Source organism: Colossoma macropomum, unplaced genomic scaffold (genome assembly GCF_904425465.1).
Source record: "Colossoma macropomum unplaced genomic scaffold, Colossoma_macropomum, whole genome shotgun sequence".
Classification (NCBI taxonomy): domain Eukaryota; kingdom Metazoa; phylum Chordata; class Actinopteri; order Characiformes; family Serrasalmidae; genus Colossoma; species Colossoma macropomum.
This window is the reverse complement of record NW_023494805.1, coordinates 19044961-19068996: the sequence shown is the minus strand read 5'-3', so window position 1 is coordinate 19068996 and position 24036 is coordinate 19044961. Positions and strand designations below refer to the sequence as shown.

Sequence of the window (24036 nt, the reverse complement as noted above, 5' to 3'; positions counted from 1 at the left end):
ACAAAACAAACAAAGAAGCTGACTGTGTTTTCAGAACAATGGACACCCACACATCTCAAAAACTAACCTAAAACTCAACATTAGAATAAATAGTAATAAACTTAAATATAGTAAAACGTAACAAGAATTACTTGCTTTCAAAAAAGCAGTTGAATGTAGGCACATTGGAAATTAAGTAAATGAAGGGCAGTCTGACTTCTACATAGAATACACATATTACTTTTTTTCCTTAAGGTACCTCCTGAGTGACTGGCTATGCTCTCCACATCTGAGACTAAGATTTAATGTGTTGCTTCAATGTTGTGGAAACCAATATCATTTGAGCACAGCAACCACATCAAAAGAACTTTACAGTAGGCTCCAACAGTGACATAACTAAAGCAAATGCCAGTGACAGCTTGACCGTACGCTCATACCGAATGTACACTCATCTGTATTAATAGTGACTCACGCTCAGTAAACACCGACAAGCAAGCTCAGAGAGAAAAGCACACGCTTTAACTTCTCAGGCAACTGTATCTGTAGCTACTGATAGAAACAGTTATTATTAAACTAACATAACGACTGATCAAATACTAAAACTAACAACAGCAGGCCATGAACGTCAGCTGTAAAGCAATTTAGCCTTAACAGTTTCCATTACAGTGCTTCCATTACAGAGGGTGAGTAAGCACTTGGTACTCAGTGGCTGACCCCTTTTCCTCATTACTTATGCCTTCTAAATTGAGTTAACGGCTGCAGGTAACCTCAAATCAAAGCCTACCATAAGGCACACTTCCATGTCTCCAGACGTCTCAGCTGACTGCTGCTATAGTGAGTTCTTGTCAACCATAGGTCTCCTATGTCGTATTCAGACTTGAGAGAGAGGAATGCGACCTTGTCATGTGGCCTTGCCTTTCAGAGAGGCCCGCAATCCTCAGTTTGGCCTTCCTTTGCATGAGGAAGTGTACTCACATCAACAAAATTTTTTTGGCACAGTGCAGCCAAGGATGACTAAAAACGTGATCAGAGTGTAAGCATCAGTCACTTCATTTTCATAGTTTCATCAGCAGAAAGATTTCTTTACAGAGGGGCTTTCAATGTCTATAGTAGAAGAGGATTAGGTTAAACACTGATATTAGAAGGGCTTTTAAGATGACTGATGTCTACAGAGTCCTTGTATTATCTGTGAATTCCAATGTAGAAAGCAGGGGTGTGGAGACTCTCCCTATCAAAAGAAAAACATCAGTCGTCACAGAAAGAACCAGAACTATTAGCTATTCTCTCTGTAAACATTCTTTAAAAGAACCTGAGTTTTGGCCAAGGACATGCCTCTTGCTCTTTCTTGAAGCACAATCGTTATTTCCCAACAGATTTCCTGGCTGGCTGGAGTGATAACGCCACTGTTTGTGAGTCTCTAAGCTCATGTGTAGGAGGGGGCACCAAGATTCTGTTCTCAGGAAGAGAACTGGGCCGTTAAAAGACAGCTGAGTCACAGCCTCGTTCTCCCAGATTACGGTGCAACTTCCAGCACTATCTTAGCATGGCAGCTCACTGCAGGAGAGAGACCGGCCCGGACCTGTTTTCCAGTGTGCGTCTGCTCAGTGGGGAACGTGTCCCACTGGATCATGTAATCAAGAGACTGTGCACTTTGTCTGCGAGTTTATTAGAAACAACTAACTTGTATCTATACCTACTGGCCATTTGATCAGGTGCAGCCATCATATGTAGTTTTACAATTAAAGACTGCAGCCAAACTGTTGCTCTCATCAGCCCCACTCTACCCCATATTTCGACTGAACAGTATCTCCATAGGACCACCGCTGACAAGATATTATTTAGATGGTGGATCATCCAATGCATAGAAAATCCAAGTTCTGTTATATATGGTAGGTTGCAAATTACCACAGTAAAGCAACATTACAAGTGTCATAAATATTCATTGCGGGGCAAATTTAGTTACGATCTAAGCGCAGTTACAATGAGTGGGTAAGATGACCCCCCCTTCCTCTTAACTCAGTGTGAAGCTAGCCAATTTAGGCATCTGTTAGCTTCCATAGCAGAGATGACAGTATTCTCCTCCAAGTGTGTTGAGCTGTCCAATGACGCTGCATTAGCAGCAGTTTACTGTTAGAAATGAGCGGGAAAACTTGTAACACTTAACATGATGTCCGTTTAAGGAAAATCCCAGCCTTCAATAAAATGAGCCAATCGACTAGCAGGTTAAGCAGCAAGTGGAAAATGTTCTCCCTCGTTGTCAAGCTATGCAAAGTAGACAGAACAAGCTGAAAAAAACATTTTGTGTGTATGTATGCTAGTTTTAGCAGATTTTACCTGTTATTTCAAATATGTCTTTGAAACATTAATGTGGCTTTTAGTTTAGAGTGTTTGGTCTTGTATGACTAGAAATGACAGCCTGGGGGTGAAGGACCATGAAAGAAGTGTACATGAGTGTTGATTTCTTCACTGCTGCAGGAGAGCAGAAAAGAAAGTTTTATTTCCTTGGCTGCCCAGGCCCTTTCAGTGTTAATTCCAACTTTTTCTTACTCAAGATCTCTTGTTGGATGATAGGAACAGCCAGACATGTATCCTTATGCATATTTAAGTGAGTATGTAGAATTTTTTGTGGTTTCCTATTAAGTATGGAATACATCAACATATCAGATAGAGCACAATTTCAATTAGGATGTCATTACTTGCTTGTACCTTTTCGGTTCTTGGCAGCAGTGAGCAGGAGACTGCTATGATGACACACACGTGACGATCTTACATTAAAATGTGCATGAGCTATTTGTGACCAGTTCAGTGCACAGCGGAACTTCAAACTTTTCTTAAGCTACCTGTTGGGTGTGCTTCATGTACGGAAATATGTCCTTTTTCTAAGAAAGCTATTATATTTCTCTGTCACCTTTCTAAGTTGAAGTAAAAGCAAAACCTAGACAGGAAACCCCCCCCCCGCCCATCAGGTCGCCTCTGTCCTTTGCTCCTCTCATAGGCTGAAAGCACTGAGGTTTCTCGTAAACGGGGGGCCACTAAAGAAGAAAGAGGATATGAGCCCTTCATCACTTTCGCTAATATCAGGAGGCCTGCATGGTGGCTTCCCACTGGGCCATAAATAGGTTAATGAGAATACAACTGCTGATATCATGACAACACTCCACAGGACATTTAGGCATATTCAGAAGAGAACTTGCCTAGTGTGATTAGCTGGTGGGAGCTTACCTTTCACTACAGTACAGAAGACAGAGTTCTTGAGCTCCAGTCAGCATGTCAAGGGCCTCTCTTCTTCATTGCTTAACTGAAGGTTTCACATCCTGCAGAAATGTATAAAAACATCTAAATGAATGAGCATTTTGAATGGATGTTTCACCACGTCACCTTAATAATACAGCTAATTATATTCCTCTTTTTTTATGAATGGACCAAACAGATACAGCAACTCGGGCTCTGAACTCATTGACCTCTTCCTCTACTACAAATGGCACGGGGAATTTGTGCCTCGCACAGGAAATGCAAATTCTGCGTGGCCTCTATTTTTGTCCTTTAAGTGCAGCTTCATTTGACTTCACATTACTGCGCTTTTAATTCTTCACGTTACTCTCTGCTTTCATTGTTCAGCTTCCAGCACAATATTTAAATGTGACAAACTTATATCACAATCATATGAATGACTTCCTAAAGGAAATCTAGACTAAATTATATTGTCAATTATATTGTAAATTATATTTTATATTGTAAATTATATTTTTCATACAATGAAAAAGAACTTGCAGTGTTTTGGAGGAGCATCTGCAAATTTCAGGTATTTTCAGGCATGACTGAGAACTGGTTCCTTACAGCTACCCATTTGCAACTACCCATTTAACAATCCTAATTATCCTGTGTTTGTTAGTGTGCACCACAGCAACACTCACCTGCTAAACACACCACACAAGAGTACTGTATGACTGCATGTGAACATTTCATACAGCACTAGTTCGTGCTTTAACTATTTACAACGGATCTTTAACTATTTAACTACGCTGATATAGGTAAGGCATGCAAGCCCATCTTCGCAGCTGGGTTAGCTGTTCAGCTATCACAAAACTGTCAAAATAAAACAGCACAATCACAATACACAACATACATCCTATTATTCTGTTTTTGATAAGTTCACACAAACACACAAGCAAAACAGTAGTCCTGCATTGAAAAAGGCTATGAAAACATAGCACAATGATGTATTCATTATTAAATGTTTCACATACTGCACATAACATCTCCTAATAATATGGCAAATCCTTAGACAGATAAACATTTTTGCTTTTTGACAAAGCCTGTTGGTGTTCTTTACTGATGACATCCACGATATGCTCAGAAAAAACAACCATGACATAGCCTGCACAGGACAGATTTTAAAGTTCTGCTACTAGTTTTTAAGGCGCAAAATGATCTAGTACCTGCTTGCATCACAGAATGTCTGTCCATGTTCTAGCACATGATCTTAGTATCTCAGGATCTGCAGCTTCAGCCCTTCTGCAAATATTTTCCATAAAATACAGAAAACATGGAGAGGCTTCTTTTAGTTATTATGCTCCTAAACTGGGGAAGTCAATTTCACCTTTTATTAGTCAGTCAAACTCAGTGCACATTTTTACAAAAAATTCTCTCTTTAACTTAGTGTTTAATTATAACTATGTCTCCTACTATTTATCTTTTTAATTTTGTCTGTCATCATCTTATATGATTTTGAATCATATAAGACGGTCACACTCACTAATTTGAGAATGGAAACAAATGTTTCTAGCCTGCATGCAAGACTGTTTCCAATTATTGATGGGCATCTTCCAAAACAAATAAAAGTAACAGGACAGGGACGTTAAATAAACATTTTTTTTTCTTCTTACGGGTGGAGATATACAGTAAACAAAGCTGACTCATAATACTATTCAAATTCGTTAGCATAACGGTAGCATCCCAGTGCTAAACAAACACCACAACGGCTCAAAGTATCTGCACTGTACACATTCAATAGAGACAGACATGAGTCACAACAGTTCTGTTTGGCAGTTTATCAGTGTGGGCCAAGTGTGAGAGCATTAGGGGAAGCCACACTTAAGATTTCCCACAGAAAAATAAACAGTTCACCAGACTCTCTCTTCTGGGGATTCTATAAAACTGACATTATGAGCTATTTTAATGATGTTTGTCTAACAAACAAATAAAAACTACACAAATCCAATCCAATCCAATCCAATCCAATAGCCAAGTGTTTGACAGCAAGGAAGAGCTTCTGACCTAACCTGGTCAGAAATGTTTTTACTGCACTTTTAAAAGGGATGATCATAAAGAGACACCATGATAAAAACAAAACCTCTTCTTTTACAACAAGCACTTGATGAAGAGCATGCCACTCAAATGTATGGATGATGCAGTGGTATTCCTAAACAAATAGGCAAATTCTACAGTTTACTTTACACATTTTCTATCCTTACACAGTCAGCAAAAGACTGTTGACAATGCAGCCAAACCTGCACGTACATATCAGATTTCAACAGTAACAAAACAAGCAACATCCCAAGAATTTTAAAGACACACAACACATTTAACCTGAACAAGATGCTTATATATATAAGTTTATATACATGCACACATACATAGACACACGTCAATGTCTATATAGGCATTTTTTTATTTCATTAGGTTTATTCTTGTTATGTATGAATGACACTGCCTCAACGTTTTTATGATGAAAGTGCTTGCAGGGAATTGGAGCAAGTTATTTATAATGTGTTCACCAAGCAAGAAGTGAACAGGTGAAGCTTGTGTTCAGAGAAGGGAAAGACCAGAGAGTGTTAAGTGTTAATGAACTGGAATAGCTCATGTGTGAAAACTAAACAGCTCTCATACATACAAGTGGCAGACTCTGTTAGTAGTACTGGTAAACAAACACTAGACCACAAGAGCAAGAGTGGGAACCATATTACCAACACATCACTGGCAACCACACATACGTACAAGCACCCAGCTATGCAACCCACTGCCAAAAAAGCCAGACTCTGCCAATGTCACTGAGTAAGGTGAAGAGAGTTCATATGTTGTTTTTAAGACACATACGTTCATAGCAAAGGGGCAGGAAATCACAGAGGCCTTCACCCTCCCACTCAGAATTCTCCCCATAACTCAAAGATTCAGCTGGGGAGCAGCAGATGAGTCAGTGAGAAAGTCATTTCTCCATAAGCTCGTGCTCTCGTGGGAGGTGGCGAGAACTGTCCCTTAATGCAAAACAGAAAAAAAAAAAAAAAAAAAAAAAAAAAAGCGTAGATTCCCCTCCTCATCTCTCTTCATTTCAGCTAAAGTGGAAAATTAAGGGTGGCAAAGCACCAAGATGTAATTTTCCCTGTCTCTACTGAGGATTACATAAAAACAAAGGCAAAAGACATTATTAAAAAAAAAAAAAGACTCCCACAAAAAAAAGTTGGAAACTAAAATGTGGCACAGCACCAACATGTATTTTCTTCAAGCCGGTTTGCATAGTATTACTTCACTCTCTTGAAATAACGCAAGCACATTTCAATAGCGCTATAAAAATTTTACAGGGGTGCACTAAAGAGGGTTATTCAACACTGACCGCTTAAGAACTGCAGTGCGCTGACTGTGGCATAGCACCAGTGAACCAGCCCTGGTGTGCTTTTCGAAGAAAAGTGGCTCAACTTCATTAAAAAGATTCCTGATTAAACGAAGAAACTTTCTCATGGGAATAAAAATGAGCTGTAGCAAAGCCTGTTTTGATCAGAAAGCTGGAAGCACTGCTGATTTTTTTTAAGCAAATTGCTATATACAGGAGAAGGGGCTTCATATGCTGTATGAAAAATGAATGAAGAGACCGTCATACAAGGTCACTAATAAGGGTGAGCGATAAGGCAAAACTACAGCACTGCAATACTTTAAAGAATCATTTCTCAAAATGTCCAATTTTTGTCACAAAATTAGGACAGGCCTGAACAGCATTTTATAGGCTTTGAATACTCGTTGATATATTTGAAGCAATTTTTTTTAGTCGCCCATCTGACTGAACAGAAACACTATGTTAATCAGCGTTTTTCTGTGCATCCATCGAGTAAACTTCATAGAGATCCAGTCTTATCACTTCACTAAACTGTGATTATCTGGTTGGCGTGCTAGTTACAGAGCAGCTCCTGCACTGTACTAATGTTGTGCAGAGCAGATTGTTCTCACAGCAACAAAAACACGTGATTTCATGACAATGAACAGATCTGCTGTCTGTGCTGCCAAGTTTTAAACAGGCTGCAGAACTGTTCATTTAGACAAGAAAGGAAGAAAGAAAAGAGCTAATATTCCCACCTGAAGCGGTTACATGAACGACCTGAATTGGATGCATGGGTATCACTATTTACATATATGAGAAGATTCACCAAACTTGTCATGCCTTTGTGATATAACAGTAACATCATAAATTTGGCACAGAGCATTTTACTTAACATCAGATAATTTAAAGTGCTTTCACATAGGCATCTTTGCTCTTGTAGTTTCAACAGCCACACGGAAAGCAGTGCAGTCTGTTGCGTTCGGAGGCAACGCTGTGTGGATGCCTAGCATGAATTTATGATGTATTCAACTAACCCAGACAAGATTTCATTATTTTTAACATTAAAAAAAAAAATAAAAATAAAAAAATGCCACCCTTAGTCACCAAGAAGCCACTGTTATGAGTTGGCAACTGACTTTAAAGCAACCTTATCCTTTGTACTGCTATCAAAAATATTAAAAATGTGAAAACATTTCTGAAAACAGGAAGTGTGAAAGCCATTTACACCCATGATTTACATATCATTAGCGGTGATATTTTATCAAACTTCAAGAAGAAAAGTAAGACCAGACTGCATGCATCCTGGAGAAATCACAGCTGAACAGGATAGTAGCAGATGTATGTCCACTTACTCACGTATATTATATATAATAGAAGAGTTTTTTCATAATGGCCCTGAACAAAGACATTAAACCTAAAAAATAAATTTTATTAAAAAGGATAAAATATTTAAAGGAGGAATAAGAACAATTAAATTATTGCTAAAAGATCATTCATTTCATTCAAACATTTTCATAATAAAAAAAATACAAATAAATAAAAAATAAAAGGTCAGTGATTTTGGTCATGACTCTTGACCTCACCGAAGCCTCTCTGGCTGAGGCTTAGTCAACAGAGAAACACTTAGTTGCCTGTTTGCTCCATCCAAGCTCCAAGCAGGGCAGAGCAGCAAGACAACTGTTATAACTAAGAATTCAACAATGAGACAGTCTTTAAATAACTGGGAGGTGTAGCATTGAGCCTGGGTTTCTAAAACAGCGGAGGGCAGCATTTTTGAGGATTTTGCCTGAACTGAGGCTCCTTGTTTGTCTCTCAATAGAAGCAGCTTCGTTCCCAGCGCATCCGTAATGCCTCCATAGTGGGAGCTTGGCCCGTTATGTCAGGGTGTGTGTGAGCAGGACCTCGGCTTTGAGGCTTGTTGTGCAACACAGCTTTGCATAAATCAGACTGTAACTACACTGACTAGGGATGTAAATGACTAACCGATTAACAGTTCACCAACAAACAAACAATTGTTCGACCAGTGCCATTGGTTCCAAGAAACATGAATTAAATTTTTATTTAATTCCCAATAAACTACAGTTCCTATTTGAATAGGTGGGTTTAGCATTCAAATTAAAGAATGTTTTTCAATTGTACATATGAGGACACAACAGGCAACCGGTTCTGCTAGACAGGCACACTAAAATGAATCTAACAATATTGGTATTTGGGACTTTTTGAAAGAAACACAGCACAACTACAACAAAGTACCATGTCCAAAGCAAACATCCATATGTGATAAGACAGACAATTATACAAGCAATAAGCCACTTGAGGCCGTGTGTTACTGCGATTTCATCACGGGAAGGTGTTCTTAGGTGAGAAGTGTCTAAAACTCTCCTCCCTGTGACAAAATCACAGTAACAAGTGGCCTCAAGTGACATATTGCTTTTATAAAATGGCAGCCAACAAAAATATGATAAAATACACAATTCTATAGAAAATAATTAAAGTTATTGTTAATTATAATCAACATAAGCATTCTGCCAAGAAATGTAGCCCCTTCAGAGTATGGTAATGATGTCAAGCAACCGTGGAACGCTGAATGAGTTCGGTCGCCTATTGCTATATATTTTTAACTTTGTCGTTTAACAATGAACATATGATAACACAGCACTGTTTAATGCAAAACCTTTCCCTTTATAAGTACTTTTTGCTCACCAATCCAGCAGCACCCCTCTTCTTGTGCCGGGGCTGAATCTCAAACGGCTCCCTGCCCCCTACATAGTGTGCTACGTAGGAATTTAAATACTGGATCCTGCACCCCAACCATGCAAAATACAGCTAAGAAATAGTCATTTGGGATTCAGCCACATCTTTACTCAATAAATGATGCACGATTTGGCTGAAGAGGCTAGAATTTCTAAACTTTCATAGCTAGCACACTATTTAGGGAGTACTGAGCTGTTTGGGATTCAGCCTGGGTTTGACACTACTTCTGACTTAAACAAAAAACATTTGAAGCGTGTAAGACATTCAAGTGATTTTTTTTAGACTTTTATACTGCCGTTTTACAGTTAATCATTCCGTAAGTACTTTAACTAAAGCATGTGACATTAATGATTGAGCTGTTTAGGCTGTTGGCTATCTTTAAACCTGTTTGCTAGCAATCTGACCAGCCTAGCTCAAGTTAAGAACATAAGTTGCCAGCCCCTCAGTTTAAACAAAAAACAGGTTCTTACTTTATCAATATACTTGGTGGTCCATGTGAGCAGCATAAGAGTCAAAGATTATTCCATTAACAGCACAAGGTTTTTTTTCGTGCTGTGGCATAGTAATATACAATTCAGTTGTTGTGGTAGTCATAGGCGTGCGTATGTCGTGGAATTTTCAATGGCTTAGAACATGGCTCAGCAAATCAGATACTAGAACCAGAACTATCCGTTCTATAACTGATATTCTGATGGATTATGTCTTTGACTTTAGGCTTAACAGTTCACTTTTTTGTTAATTGATTAATGACAGAAGAATGAATGGTTCTTGGTGAAAAGAATTTGCCAAAATTTGCACTCCTAACTTTGACACAATGTAGAGTGGCTAAACAATACTGATAGTGGCTGATACTCACGTTGTTTGTGACATGCTGCCCTGACTCTCAGTCTCTCTCAGAAAAACAAAACAAGTTAGCCAGCTTGCTAATGGATAACTGAGCACGTGACTCAGTGCTCTATGACCTTATGGCAGTGTGTTTACACTGTGCAGAAAGACTCACTTGACTATAGTTCACCTTCTATGACAAGGCCAAACAAGTCCACATGGTACACCTGATAAAGATGATTTCTTTACAACCTCAAAGAAATTAATTACCCAATTACAAACAGGACATGGTGCCAAAGGGTATAATTAGACCATTATAATAAGCCAGTAACCCAACAGGCAAATGTGGGATTGAACAACAACTTTATTTATCGTAGCCAGTGCACCACTAGGGCAATCAATATAGATTATATTAGGAACTGATCAATCATGTGTAGCTGCCAAGAAGCAGTTACTGAGAAAAGGAAGTAGATAAAAAGAAGGAAACTCAAAATCAAACAAAGAAGTTGCTGATGTTCTCAGAACAATGGACTGACCACCCCAGAGTCCAGATCTCAACATCACTGAATGTGTTTGGGATTACTAGGATCATGGGAGGCCAAAAATGCAAACGACTTCTAAGACTAAACTTTCCAGAGACATGGAAAAATTATTCCTGCAAGTCTGTAATAAAGCTTTAATAAAGGCAAATAGTGGACACAAGGACTGAAAAATATAATATTTAGTTGTTGAAGATTGTGTAATTTTCTGTTAAATGTGTGTTTTCTGACACCGAAAAACAAATAAACTGTATTTAATGGCTGTGTGTGTGTGTGTGTGTGTGTGTGTGTGTGTGTGTGTGTATTATACATACACACACACACACACACACACACACACTAAAGTTTAACTCATTAATCATGACAAAGCCCTATTCACCAAAAGAACTTCTCAGTCTGAACACAGCAAGTCTATTTATTAGTTTACAAATAAACCCAGGTTGCTACGCTACAAGTATACAGATAAAGCTGACAAGAGCTTAATGGATGCAAATTTACGACAGCAAAGTCTGTGCAGCTCTTGAGGAATTTGGTGTGGTGCTGAGGAGAAGAGATCGTCTCTTTCATCCCTTTTTACAAGTGGTCAACAGGGGTCAGGGCAGCATGAAATGCAAGTTAAACTCCTGTGAGCAGAGATAAAAAGGCCCCACTCTGTGCTTCATAAACAACTGCAGAGACCGAGCAGAACAGCGAGCACCTGATATATAGATTAACTGCAGTGTGTTTCTACACAGATTCTGCTGCTGAATGTCTTTGTCCATATTATCAGTCACTGTCCATATTATCAGCTCCACTTACCATACAGGTACACTTTGTATTTCTACAGTTTACAGATTGTAATCCATCTGTTTCTCTTTTTACATTGTGAGCCCCCTTTCACTCTGTTCTTCAGTGGTCAGGAACCCCGCAGGACCACAACAGAGCAGGTTTTTTAGGTGGTGACACCTCAACTTCACTGCTGGACAGAGAATAGTCTACAACCCAACAGCATCATGTGGGCAGCGTTCTGTGACCACTGGTGAAGCACTTGTGGATGACAAACTGTGCAGCAAAAGATGAGCAACTGTCTATGACTTTACATCTAAAAACTGGACTAATGAAGCAGATGTGTCTAATAGCGTGGACAGTGACTGGACACAGTGTTTAAAACTCCACCAACTTGAGCAGAGAATGTCCTTTTTGTTCCATGATCCCACATACAATTGATGTGGCCTGGCAGCTTTTCTACGGTTAAATGTCAGTGGGTCTTCAGACCAGCCTAAGCAACAATACCCCTACACGTGTCAGGTGACTTAGGCTTCACATGACTCAAACCAGGCTGGCAGCGGCCCACCAGCTGCTCAGCGGCTGTGTGAAATCTGAGAATGTCACACTCATGTCACGAAGCCCCAAAAATCCTGTCTTCCCGGATTAGCTGTTTGTTCATGTGGGTTTGTCTTTTGTTTTCTGGTAAAAGGGTCACTGAAATGGGTCAAGTGTTTGGTATGACTTTGGAAGAGCGCAAAGTGAAATAACATGTTGCTGATTAAGTCAGACAAGCAAAAAAGGGCCTTGCTAATGAATCACAGCATTGAAAGTCACAACTATATAACTGCACCATTTGTAAGTGTGTATCTAGCTAATTACACTGCTAAAATGCTGAGAGCAGCTTACTGCATAACTCGCAGAGGGCATGTTAGCATGAGACTGTTACTTCAGTATCTCTGACACTGTCGAGACTTGCAGAAGGTTGACATACTTAATTACTTCTTGGATATGCCGTGTAGTTTTGGAATCTTGCCCTACAGTTGGCTCATCACCAACAAAAGGCAGGCCATAACAATTCAAGCAATCTTGGCAGAGAACATCCTAAGTGTCATCAGTGACGATGCATTGACGAAACTGACAATTTCAAAATCAAGAAGGAAAAAAATTCTATCAAACATTCAAATCACACAGCTGAACCAACTCCCAGCCACACAACTAGGGCAAACGTCAACGAGGAATGTGGAGTTATTAATTGGCAGGGATCCGTACTAAGAGTTTACGTCCCCAATGTTTATGCAAGAACACCAGTTCCAAGGGTTCCAGTAGGGTTGTCACCCAAAAAAAAAAAAAAAGTTATGTACATTTAATGAAATCACTCACTTAAAAGCAGCATTAACCATTTTTTCTAAATGCTTAAACAGGTTTCTAAAGGCTTGTAAGTTTTTTTTTCTAATAAAGTACTTTGGAATCTCTGAAAGCATTTCAACAATATCTGATGACAAAGGAGGTTTATTTTGAAATAAAGCAGCAAGCAAAAATGTTCGAGCTTGCATGGTCACACTCTCCCTGTATGGTTTGTGGTCTGATGGCATGTGCAACACCACACTGGTTACATTTTCACAAATCCAGCATGACCAGCACTAACATCAATTCACAGACTGCTAAACAGGCCATAGGGACATGGGAATAAAATTGCTTCAAAGCCGCTCATGACGATCTTGTAATGGTTTATGCTCAAAATAGTCAGTGAAAAGAATATCAGTATGTTTTGACAAATCAAGAGGACGCCAAGCTGGGACAAAGCTTATTGGACCCAAAAGTGAGAACTTCAGTGAGTGAGTCCAAACAGAACTGCACAAGCATAAACAGCTGCAGTACACCCTGCTTTGTGCAGATTTATAAACGTAGATGTCCAGGACACAAATGCTGCCGCGACTGCATAAAAAGAGGGGAGACTGGTACCTCAAATGACCAAACGAACTTGCTTAACCTGATGAAGTCACGTGGCTTGGTGATGCAGATGCCTCTCTGCAAACACAGATCGATATCAACTGCTGAGTTGGGAGCTTTAGTGCTGCAGAGGTAAGAAATACATCAGAGCATCACTGTAAAGCACTTTAATCTCCCCAACATTACATTCTTCAAACTAGCAGGAAAAACCACGTACATGGATGAAGAACACGTTCTTGCAAAAAAACAGAACACGTTAGAGTCAGACCGCAGCAAAGGGGAAAAAATCTGATCACTTTCTCTTCAATAGAAACTCGTTGGAAACAAATCACTGACAAAGGGGAAAAAAGCAGCGTAGGAAGAACCTAAAAATAGCTGAGAGGAAGGTTAGCTCCTGTGGGAAAGAGCTGTGCAGTAGACAGATGATCGTCTGTGGGAAGGGGGTTATGAGTGGCCTGTGGGCACAAGAAGAGCTGAGAAGGGCCAGAGTGTTGATTGCTCTTCAGGCTCCTGGAGGATCCTGGTGTTGCTCTCAAGTTCACTCAACATATGTAGGCTATGCAGTTCTGTGAGTTCTGCTGTGGTTACCATAGAAGTGCAGGCATTCTAGAAACCGCTGAAAGGAAAATTCAGTTCTTATTGACCATTTCAGCTGTGAGGAAGCAAAGGAAGAAGCTTATAGACAGGGAGAGTCGTAAGCTTAGCTTATAATAAGAGGCAGGTTTTGAATTGCAGCTTAAGATACGGTGTCTTCAAGTCAAACATATTACAATCGCATTTAAAACCAGTCATTTTGAAAGGTTTCCATATAATCACACACAAAAACAGGACTGTACACAGCAACATCATAGGTGATGGCAGACAATGCAGCACACTACCACTGATTTGAACAAGTAAACACTTATGTAAATAGCTTTACATATTTTTTATACAAGAATTGTAATTCTTGTATACTACTCATTGTTCTAAAGGATACGTGTGGCTATTATTACCACGTAATATAACCTACTTATGTTGCACTGTGTTACAAGAAATTCTGTGATACTTCAGAAAAGATTTATGACCAAAATGGATCAGATCCATTCTATTTTTCTCAGATCTGCTGACAGTGCCCCAAAAGCAATACAGGGTATCAGACTGGTGCTATCTCTACAGCACACAAACATCTTGGCATCTTGGTAGAGAGCACAGATATGCACAGTTGCCTAGAGATTGTAGTGAAAGTCAATAAAAGGCTTAGCACAGACACATGAGAGCGAGCTCACCTGGACACAAAGCTCAGACACTCCCTTTCTGCCTGTTTCACTATGCCTGATTACACCGTTACACATTAATACCGTGCCTGATTAAAGCCCTACCTCAAGGAATGCTGGCTCTGACCCAGCGATAACAAAGACACACTGCGTCTGTGCTCAATAAACACCTAGCAGGTCAACTGAGGACTGCAATTGCTAAGCTTCCAATAAGGTAGGGAGCAGGTGATGAGGTCAGAATGTTACAGGACTTATACACGTGGCCTTTTTCCTCTTTTGGGCTACAACATGAGGAACGACATGACACAGCAGGTGTCCCCCGGTCCTGTCAAGTACATCTTCTGGTTTCATTCCATTTGGGGACTGGCTCAGCCTCCACGAGCAGCTGCCACCAAACCCTCGCATGTCATACACTCCTGCACTCTCACACACACACAGCTGACAGTAACTCTCCATTTCAGTCAGCTAGATCTACAACTGATTTCTCATTGGAATGGAACGAACAGGGCGATTACTGTGTGGCAACCGCTGGCCATATGACTGGTCACAAGTCGTGGCCTGAACGTCATGGCAAGCTCGAGATGAACCTAGAATCTTGGTTGTAATACAAAACCATACATAGATGCAAAATGCCACAGCAAATATAAAATATTTAAGTCAGACGTGATTAAGCTAGGGCTGGCTTGAATTTTTATTTGAACGCTTGAACGTTCATTTGTTGTATTGGTATTCGTTTCCTTATTTAGTATTCAAAAGCTTTGACCTTTGTTAATGCTTTAGATCCTCTTGTGGATTCCTGACAAGTTTTAGAGGCTTCTTCATCACTGCTTTGAGCAAAACTTTATCATGAAACCAGGTAAAAATGGTAGTAATTTAACAACAGATGTGTTTTTTCCCCCCAGAGCTAAAGTACTCATCACCCACAGTGGACACTTTAAACTTAAAAAGAATGTACAAACCTTCCTCACAGTACTACAGTATAACTCCTCCTGTAGCATAATGCTTACTTGCACTTCTGTACAAGTAAATTGTGTACAAATGTTCATATTCCTTTTGTAATATTCTGTATATAATAGTTTTTATAGTATATTTTATAGCACATCTACTTGACCTGCATATGTACAGACATTCATATCTGCATATGTACAGATATCCACACATATGTACATCTCCGGAGCTCCTTTCACATTGGCCGGTTTTTATTATTACTCTTTATTCTATGTTCTATTAATTGCATTGTATTTTACTTTTCCCTTAGCTCAGTACTTGTTAATAGCCTGTGCGCTGCCTGGTCTGTTTAGTATGTTACATGTAATACATGTGCACTCACCAAGACAAAATGTCTTGTATGCGTAACATACTTTGCAAAATAAAGTGATTGATTCTGATTCTGATATTAGACTATAGGAAAAAAAAATCCCCATACTCAGGTATCATTAGCTAAAAGCTAAACACTGCCACACTCCTTCCAGAAATCATCTTTCTCTGAAAGTTAAAGAAAAATATTAAAATGGCAAAAACAATATTTAAGCAAAGAGAAACAGCCAGATATACAATTGTTTTGTCTCTATTTTTGACTGTTGAACAATATTCAAGTGAAGAAGTGGACCTCATTCACTCATGTACCCACTGCAGAGCTGAGAGATAAAAAACAGAGATAGCAGGTTAAAGCTAATAGGTTAAGGCAATCATTCCAAGATATGAGCAGCCATAAACTTATCTGAATTTTGTATAAAAAATTGAAATAACTTGAATAACCTTTATTGCATAAATCTCATTCAGGACGAGTGATTTGTGTTCACTTAAGCTATTTAATTTGCAATGGAAAATTTAACCCATTACCGCCAAGTTAGTAATGGAATATAAATATGGCTATCGATTCAGTAAACCAGCTAAATTAAATAAATGTTAAAAACGCTGTCATCTCATTGCGATACTGCTGACATACATCACATTTTCTATTATGATAAAACACTGATACTCTAAAAATGACTAACCCTGGCAATTATAGAATAAGCTTGGTTATTTTGTGGTTCATGTATGCTTCTACTGTGGTACCCCAAACGTGCTTCAGGGTCAAATTCAAAATTCTATAGTGTCCTATAACAGCTGAATTCCAAATGACCTGGAGAGATAGGCACTAGAAAGGGGGCACACAAGGGAGCCATTAGCCTTAGGGCATAGTTTCAGCCTATTACATCTGCTCCTAAGCTTCATCATAAACCATCTCTCCAACCATTACATTCATTTGAATTTCACGGTCTCTTAAAACAGGTACACCAAGAATGGTGCTGCTCTGTAGTCTTTTTGCTGCCTGAAGGAATGCATAAAACATGAATGACTGATGGAACTTCTTGCCTCTTACTATGTTGAGGCTGGAGTAAGGTTTGGTTTTCTCTTTCCAGAAAGACAGAGGATCAGGTATCTCTGTTGTGAAGTAAGTGAAACAGGGTTGGAAACTGCAGCACTGTATTCAAATGATGTAGGAGTGTGCATTACAATACTTGGCTAGATCCCAAAGCAAGCTGTAGGGGGGGGGGTCCCTTTGCTACCCAGGAAAAAGTGAGTAAGTCAGCAACCGTCATCACAAAATCCCCAACCCAACACCACCACCCCCCACTGCAGTGTGCTCCACAAATATCTGTTGCTCACACAAGCACAGCAAAAGAGTATAAACACAAACCACGAAACACAACCGGAGGTTGACAGCTCAGAGAGGAGTACTGGCAAGTGCAACTTTTTTAAAGTGACTTATCTTTATACTGTTTTTTTATGACAATAATGTACTAGGATAAAATGGTGTCCAACTGACACTTTGACCCTGTGGTTATACAACAGCAGAGAAGAAGTTCAAACTGTTAATGCCTCATTATCAGCATGAGCTATCACCTTTTATGACACATTTGAAAAAGACAGTAAACATTTCCTGGGAGGAGAGAACGCTCTTTTATCTCTTGCTCTACTATGAGTACTTCCTGTGAGAGGCATACATCTGCATAAATGCAATTTCAATCACTTAAGACAATGCAAAACAGGGCAGTGTTCTTCATGGATGGAAAAAAAAATCATGGAACCACACTGTTCAGTCACATAATTAGGCCAATTCGAGACCTCTCAGTCACATGAATTCAACTGTTCGGAGTCTAGGGGTCGCAGAGAACTCATTTACCTAAATCAAAATTCAGCCTAGTTTCAATTCTGCCTCACGAGGGGAAACAGGATCGTGTAATGGTTTCTCTCACGAGGCAAAAGTGAAGCGTACAAGCACTACATTAGATATGCATGCTTGATTCGTACTTTGTGTTCACCTTCCGACACTGACGTTCCATGACATGCAGTTTAAAGACAAGTGTCCTGGTCTCAGACGAGTGAGCCGAAACTATGAAAATAAAGAAGAAAAAGCAAAAGTCAAAACCCCCTTGCAAATGTAAAGCAAAGGGAAAAGCAAGAAAAATCAAACTTCTTGTCCAAAAATAAATGCTATGGAAATTCACAAAATCATCGCCAGTGGGCCCTCTCAGTGAAATGACTCACTGTAAACTGATCAAGGTCTGAGTGCAGAACAAACTTGGACATGCCATTATTAATTGTGCAGCCTCTAATATTGTTTTTTTTATGCTACAACTGCACTCTTTAAGGTTTGACAGAGCATTTTTGCTAAAGAATGAGGAAGTTCTGATATGTAACAGACAGTTGTATGGGTCATAGTCTAGTGTAAAAATATTTTAACTATGATTCACATGGAGGATTTAAAAAAATGGAATTAAATGTTGCAGATATTTAGCAAAAGGGAAGAAAAACCAACACTTTTGGTACCCAGATGTTCAAAAGTAAATATAGCCACACTGTACTTCCCCCATACTGACATTACTCACCTACAATCTCCTGTGGAATGCTGATGTCAGCAGTGGTAACGAATGGAAAAGCAAGAACATTTAGAGAACCACATAAATATGAGGAATGGAATCTTCTGATCAATTATGTGATAATAATAATATTACTAATAATAACAATAATAATAATAATAATAATAATAATAATAATAATAATAATGAATAAGGTTATTGAGATATTGGACATATTTAAACTACGTCAGTTGCTGTAAAATCAACATCTGATCTATTTATGATTAATAGTTGAACGTGATTAGCCCAAGACTTGGTCTAAGTCTTCAGTTTCAATTTGTCAGACAAAGCAAATGACAGTCAGTCAAAGTGATTGATGGCATCTAATCTGTATGAAAATCTAGAAAAGGGCTAAGTGTGGATCTCAGCTTCATTCTGCACACAGCTACACTAGTTCAGGTTCATGCTTAAGTTTTAAGGGCAGTGTATAAGAGAATAGAACATATCGTTTAAACATAATGCATGTTTATGGTGGGGGGTTGGTTGGACTTTTCGTTCTCAGGGTTAGGCTTTAGAAAAGTCATCTGGTGACCCTGGACAAGCTAAAAGAATAGCCAGAATTGCAGAATATCACTGACTGGCTTTATTATATAATACAGAAATGCTCATCCTATCCACGCTCTATGTGCTAATACTAGACAAACTCTTCTCCAGACCCAGATTAAACATAAGCCTGGACTAAAAAGGTCTGATTTTCAATACAGAATCATCATTAGCATTGCAATTCAGTCCAAGACTGGACTTAATTAATATATGGGAAACCAAATAAATATGTTTATAAGCTTATAGTCTCACCATTGCCCAAAGCACTTATGTTGAATATCCTCTTGGGAAGAGCAAGAGAAACTGACACTGAGCGCTCCTAGAGTCCCAATATACTTCCCAGCAAGGCCACTGGCCAATATGTCTGCAGGCATGGCGGGCATATGCTTGTTCTTTTGTTCTACTTCAGTAGACTTAGGAGAGCCAAAATGAAGTCAACTGCCTCATGCTGACAACCTATCACTCATTTTCTCTTATTTTCAATACTCCAAGAAACCTACATTATGCACCTTTCACATTCATCCTCTATAACTACAGAAGAGGCACAGGGCCTACTGTGCCAGCTCTGTCTTTGGAAGGCAGAGCAGAAGAATAGGAGGAGAGGAAGTACAAAAAAGTCAGAGCAAGCGAACAGGCGGAAACATGAAGCGCCTGTTGTGAGTCATAGTTGTAATCACAAGTGTGAGTCTTCCCAAGGCAGGAAAATATTATCAAAATAGGACGTAACATTGTTTTCACAGCTACACCACAACAATTCACCCATTCTCTTCACATGGGTGGTGGGAAGGCAGTTGTGTTTAGCTCTGCCAGTTTGGCTCTTTATTAAGCAGGAAGCCCGGTGTAAGGATTTTATTTGAACAAGAAAAAAAAAATAAAAATCACATCTAACCTTGTTTCCTTCTAGGAAAATTACTTGTACAAAGATCTCTGTGGGGCGCAATTTGCATACAAAATGGTGTAAATAACTGCCTAACCTGCGCAAAACTGCAACTAATCCAAGATGCTCCTCTGCTTCATATACAGCTGTCTCTTTCGAGTTTCATGCATGCAGCATCTGTCAGAATAGTTCATTTTAGCCTTTACAGAGCCAATGGATTAGAACGGAGAACATTAATTTGGAATACAATGCACCTCTGCTGGTTTTCCACTGGGAATCTCCCATCTCTATGATTTTTTTTTTTAAATACATAAATTGAAAAACGGACTCTTCCTCTGAGCCCTCTAGGCATTTTGCATGTGTGGAAGCTAATATCAACTGAAAACGGCTTCATGATAATTAGAGCAAAACACAAGATTTTCTCATCTCCTGAAAGGCACTTGTCTTGCAGAGATAGAAAGCATCCACACCACAGTATCCATGTCCTCCTTCTTCAGAACTACAGCAGCCCCCGGCTGCCTTGTGATACCAGCGCTTGGTCCACCCCAATCTCCCCGAAACAAGCACAGACAAACCACAACCGTTGAAGATAAGTGAAAAAGCTTGAAACTGTTGGCAGAAAAATCTGATAAAATGATTCAAATGAATTCCAACAGAGTTCTTCTGCATTTGCATTGCAAATGTTAACGGCCAGAGTACTGATTCTGTGTACATAAAGCATAATAGACACGCAGAGACTTGATCGTTCTTTTTTTCCCAGAGCTGCCTGGAAAGTACCAACCTGGAAATCATAACCAACATTCAGGAAGGAATTTAAATGTTTGAGTGGCTCTTTTGAAAAGGTCTGTGCTTAATTTGCATGGGGCAGTTCATATAAAGTGATCAGATAATAAGGGTCACATCCACCACAATCCTCTTTGCTTGGAAAGAAATAACATTTCACTAGCTAGTTTATTACTCCAGGTTGAACTGAACCTATTCTGATTGTGGGCCTCAGAAACAATATTCATTTGCTAACAGGATAGTCAAATAATTCTTCAGCAAAAAAAAGAACATAATCTGTTCCACAGCTATGACACACTAGACAAGAACTGTAGGGCCAACGAGGCAGACACAAGCAATTGGATTCTAATAACTGAAAACACAAGCATACCGTGTCTCAGGCCAAGCCAAGTTCTCACACTCACTATGATAAACAAATCTAGACCACTTATGTTAACAGATAATTCGCCCCCCCGAAAAAAAAAAATCATGTTCAAGACTAAGAAGTAGCTGGGTGACTGTATGAAACATTTCCTCTCAGGGTTGACAGTGGGCCTACTGTTCTGCAGACAGAGAAAGATCTATAGTATGATGAACTCTATGAACTCTCTCAGCCTTGCGCCTTGGGGGCAAGTGGTCCACCGTCACACGTCCCCTCCCACTGCCCCAGCCCCTTTCATCGGCCAGCGTGCTTTGCCACCTCCTCCTTTCCAGCTGGGGCCTCCTCCGGGCTCAGCTGACTCTGCTGTCTACTGCCAGCTCGGTTTTGACAGTTTCCTGTCTGTGTGTACTCTGCTAACGCTGTCAGCTGAGCAGCACCAACTTTGCTAATGCCTTGCTTTGCTAGCAGATCTGCACTGCGATACTCAAATGCAGGCCAGCTTGCAGAGCACAAAAAGGCAGAGGAAACAACACAGTATGGAAGCATATAGTTCTGTATGTGCTTTTTCTGCAGTTTCAGAGGGCAGTTTTTTCCAGGATCTGCACTACAGTATTCCTGCAGCAAGTTTCATGTTTCCTCAGCATCAGATTCTTTCTGTAGAGGGACTTCAAGCAATACTGGTGGCTGGCATGATATGTAGTGCTTCAGTTCCTCATGGGTTATCAGGCCAGCTGATCAGCTGTCAGGATCCTGTTTCATAGTAAAAAAGCAACTCTATATTTAGTAAAACACACCCAAAAATGTAACAGAGCTGTGAGGTAAAAAATGAATGGAAGCAGAGCTTGGGTAATGGAGAACAGCTTTCAGTGAAGGCTTACAATACAATCTGCAAAATCACTAACAAAGTTCACATATGCATTGTAATATACTGCAACAGATTCACTCAGTTGATTCTAGACTAAACACTTTTCATTCATATAGGCAAACATTTGCACCAGTGTACAGTCCCTTTTATGTAAACTGGCACACAAAGCCACCATTCATGTCTTTTAAGAGTGCCTTAAAAACATACACGGCCCATTCACAATGTGTTCTGCGATACTGACTATAAGACTGTATTTTCCAAGATGATGTTTAAACATGCATTTTCCCACTGAGTGGACTCAGAAGGACGGAGGAGGCCAGGCTGGCGCCTGAGGCTAGGGGAGGAGGCTGCACTCTGACAGAATGCTGCTGACATATCCCTGCAGCTGAGCTATAGGCTGCCGCTGTGGAGGACTGGCCTTTCACTCATGAAAGCTGATCCGCTACTCAGCCACTCACACGCACCTCTGTACCTTTCCTGAGGCAACTGAGAGAGCTGTAGCTAAAACAGTTGCTGGGTTGTGCGTAAGATTTTAAACATAGCTTCTATATCTGACGGCACGGGTTAAATTGCATGAACAGACCATGTGTCTACACATGACAGTTAGAAAGAAAGGAAAAGAATGACGGCTCCTGAAAATTAATGTTCACCTTTATTGCTATTTAGAGACCTTAACATTGACACAATCACTGCTTTACAACGCATCCCTTCATAAAATATAACGATTTTTAGCGAAGATTAAAAAAACTTCCTAAATTAGTAGGGGTGCACCGACTGTGGGACGATGCATATACCCACTGTTTTTCTAAGTACAAATCTGCTGGTAAAGATATGTTAACATTTATAAAATGTAGAAATTGGAACTAGATCCACCTGGATAATGATTACAGAGAAATGTTTAGACTGAGCAATGTTTCTAAAGTAAGATCATGGTGAACAGATCCCTTTCCCACCACAGTTGTTCCAGATAGCGTCAAAGGGTTACCATGGGGCAAACTCTTGCTGTCTCCTAGGATGTTCCTAGAACACGCACTCTCTGCAGCTTCAAGCAAGGGCATAGCACTCAGACCAGAATAGCCCTCTCACTATTTAACCACACTGAGAGTTTATAAAAATAAAAAAAAACCCATGCGAGTAGCATAGTAAGCAATACATGTAATACAGCATTTAGCTTATATTGCAGAGCAAGCATAAATGCAACCAGAGAGAAACTCAAATGATCTCCCCCACCTCCAAATTCACGCTGTCCAAAGTTGAAAGGTCAACAGAAGCTGCCAACAGACGTCGTCCTACAGCTGTGCATCATAAATTACGCTGTGAATGTGGATTTGGATAGAGAGACACAGCGACAGGTGTCTGCTCACCCTCTGCAGAGTGGGGGAGTGCAGAAGTCATTTGCTTTAGTATTGCTCACATGCTGAGCTGGAAATATCAAAACGATCATTTAAGTGTTCCAGCTACTATCCTGTTGGCAGGATTAGATGTCATGCCCTCCATCCTCCTCACCCCCACTTCCACCATGCATTCCCGCTCCGACCTACACTGCAAGAGAAGCGTACTGTACTCTTTCTGCACTTGAACCTGAGTAAACCGCACACTGGACATCACCAGCTGTGACTTTCTCCTGCTCATGAGATCCTAGACCTAAGTGGCACTCACCTGTAAAAATGAAAGCCATCTCCAATGAAACAAACATCGCACATCAAATATGATCACAATTTCACCGGGATAAAATAAGTGAAACTAATAATGAGCCCTGTATTTTTTTTTTCCACGGCATTACTGAATTGTTGACTGCAGTTACTATTTTTGTTATGCAGTTCAATCTACATGTATCTGAAATGCTTTATTTTTGTTATTAATATTGATATGCAAACAGGTACACTCTCATGTAGGGATGTCCTGATCCAATCTCAAAGATTATTTGAAAAAAGTATCGGGGCCGATCAAGGCATTTTTAACTGATTGGTATCAGGCTTTATTGAGCATGAATCTATGCCCAATCCTTTGTTTTACATCAGTGGTCACATGGGTGTCGTAGCAGAGAGCGCAATTTGTGGCAGGAC

The 24036-nt window shown here is 39.8% G+C and overlaps 1 long non-coding RNA gene across 6 annotated transcripts in view; it reads right to left on the bottom strand.

Annotated features, from left to right (window-relative positions):
- Positions 1 to 24036, bottom strand: part of LOC118825682 — a 112354-nt gene that overhangs the window by 78052 nt on the left and 10266 nt on the right. For 4 of the 6 annotated variants that reach the window (XR_005008685.1, XR_005008683.1, XR_005008681.1 and 1 more), the window contains exons 1-2: positions 10179 to 10233; positions 3202 to 3293 (exon numbers count right to left, since the gene is read on the bottom strand). This is a non-coding gene — a long non-coding RNA (uncharacterized LOC118825682). Of the gene's footprint in view, positions 1 to 3201; positions 3294 to 10178; positions 10234 to 24036 lie in introns of those variants that run through there. The other 2 variants (XR_005008682.1, XR_005008686.1) reach the window with 1 other exon arrangement.